Raw genomic sequence first — 2,500 nt, forward strand, 5'->3', positions numbered from 1 at the left:
GGATAAAGAGAGGGAGGAAAGTACGGTGGGAGGGGGAGGGGGAGGGATGAAGAGACAAGTAGGGAGGTGGGTAGGGGAGGGGGGAGGGAGGGGAGGGAGGTGAAGGGGAGGGAGGGAGGGGGAGTGTTTGCTTCTCATTAGCACTGGGCGGAGGGGAGGGGGAGGGGAGAGGGAGGGAGGGAGGGAGGGAGGGAAAGGGGAGGGGAGGGGGAAAGTCAGAGGGGGCGATATCAATTAGGTTTGTTTTCACCGCTCACAGGTGGAGGGGGAGGGGGGAGGGGAGGGGAGGGGAGGGGAAAAGAATGGGGAGGGGAGGGGGAGGAAAGCATGGAGCGAAGGAGGATGTGAGGAAAGAACTGGGAGGGGAGGGGGAGGATATAAGAATTGAGAGGGTGGGGGAGAAGAGGAGGAGAGGGTGATTGAATGGGGAAGGGAGGGGAATGAACGATGAGGGGAGAGGGGAGGGGGAGGAAAATAAAGAGGGGAGGGAAGGGTGAGGGGAGGAGGGAGAGGAGGGGGGAGGGGGTGAATTGGGGAGAAGAAAGAAAAGGAGAGAAGAAAAAGGGAAGATTTTGGAAGGGGAGGAGGGGGAGGGGGTATGGAGAAGGGGAGGGGGAGGGGGTATGGAGAAGAGGAGGGGGAGGGGGGTATGGAGAAGGGGAGGGAGAGGCTTTTATTATTTTGCATTTTTGTTTATTGAAGCTGAGGAAAATCGTCTGGAGGATGTAAGACGCAAGCCAAGACGCTGGAGAAGGGCAGGTGGAAATACTGAAATTTCTCTCTCTCTCTCTATCTATCTATCTATCTATCCATCTCTGTCTTCTCTATGCCTATCTATCTATGCATCTATCGATCGTTATTTATCTATCTGTGTATCTGTTTATCTATCAGTGTCTGTATGTATGTATCTATCTGTCTGTCTGTCGGTCTGTCTGTCAATCCTTCTCTCTCTCTCTCTCTCTCTCTCTCTCTCAAAATCCCTCAGAAGATATTTTTAACCCCGCAACAAATAACCAAATTATCTTTACAAATATTAAAGTTACCCACATTATTTTTTTTCTTTCAATTTTAATCCTGGTCGCCTGGTGGCCTAGTGGGATTAGGCGCCCAGCTGGAGTAGAGAAAATTAGGGTTTATACTCAAGGGTGGTTTAGTGATCACGAAATGCCGCTCAGGGTCGAGGGAGGGTGGCCACCGAGTCCTTAAATGTAGGGAGTAGCCTAGCCCCGTGTACCTACGCTCCTGATAGATAGATAGATAGATAATAGGGTCAAATAGATAGATGGATAATAGGGTCAAATAGATAGATAGGAAGATAGATAGATTAATAGATATATAAATAAATTACGTCCTCAGGCTAAAGGGGTTTAATTGGAGGCTATGAGAGAGAGAGCGAGCGAGAGAGAGAGAGAGAGAGAGAGTTTGCTTTCCTTTCCTTCCTCTCTGTTGCACTCCCTCTCTCTCCATCCCTCCCTACCCTTTCTTCTTTCTCTCTCACTCACTCACTCACTCACTCACTCACTCACTCACTCACTCTTTTTCTTTCTTTCTTTGCCGTTCTTACTTATACACTCAAATTCTCTCTCTCTCTCTCTCTCTCTCTCTCTCTCTAACGATATCAAAATAAAAGAGAGAGAGAAAAGGTGCTTATGTCCCTCTTCCCCTCTCTTTTTTCTCACTTTTTTCTCCCTCCCTCCCTCCCTCTGACTCCCCTCTTGCCACACAACCCTCTCTCTCTCTCTCTCTCTCTCTCTCTCTCTCTCTCTTATTTTTCTCCCTTCTTTCCTCACTCACTCTCTCCTTAACTTTCTTTCCTTCCTTCCTTCCTTCCTTCCTTCCTCCCTCCCTCCCTCCCTCCCTCCCTCCCTCCCTCTCCCCATAACCCTCCCTTCCTTCCTTCTCTCCCAAACTCTCCCTCCCTCCCTCCCTCCCTCCCCCTTCCTTATTGACACTTGTAAAACGCGTGGTGTGTGTGTGTGTGTGTGTGTGTGTGTGTGTGCAAAACTGGGTGCATGTATTGAGCTGTGTATGATGTGTGTGTGTGTGTGTGTGTGTGTGTGTGTGTGTGTGTGAAAAACTGGGTGCATGTATTGAGCTGTGTATGATGTGTGTGTGTGTGTGTGTGTGTGTGTGTGTGTGTGTGTGTGCAAAACTGGGTGCATGTATTGAGCTGTGTATGATGTGTGTGTGTGTGTGTGTGTCTGTGTCTGTGTATGCAAAATTAGGTGTATGTATATAGTTGTGTCTGTGTATGTGTATATGGCTGTGTGTGTGTGTGTGTGTGTGTGTGTGTGTGTGTACGTGAAGCAGACTTTTATAGTGTGCGTGCCCAGATAACATCAACATAGTTCACAATTACACAATCAGTGATCACAATTATTTGGACAAACACCATTCTCTCTCTCTCTCTCTCTCTCTCTCTCTCTCTCTCTCTCAGTAGTCGTAGGTATAAACTTAGATTTAATAGGTTAGGTCCATTTGATGCCTCGTGTGTGTGTGT

The 2,500-nt window shown here is 48.4% G+C and overlaps 1 protein-coding gene across 1 annotated transcript in view; it reads left to right on the top strand.

Moving 5' to 3' along the window:
* The window catches only part of LOC145406804 (uncharacterized), a 101,537-nt gene that overhangs the window by 75,229 nt on the left and 23,808 nt on the right, over positions 1 to 2,500 (top strand). The window lies entirely within an intron of this gene.

The sequence above is a fragment of the Coenobita brevimanus genome, chromosome 71, assembly GCF_032717465.1.
Source record: "Coenobita brevimanus isolate Jiangsu-jjx chromosome 71, ASM3271746v2, whole genome shotgun sequence".
Classification (NCBI taxonomy): Eukaryota; Metazoa; Arthropoda; class Malacostraca; order Decapoda; family Coenobitidae; genus Coenobita; species Coenobita brevimanus.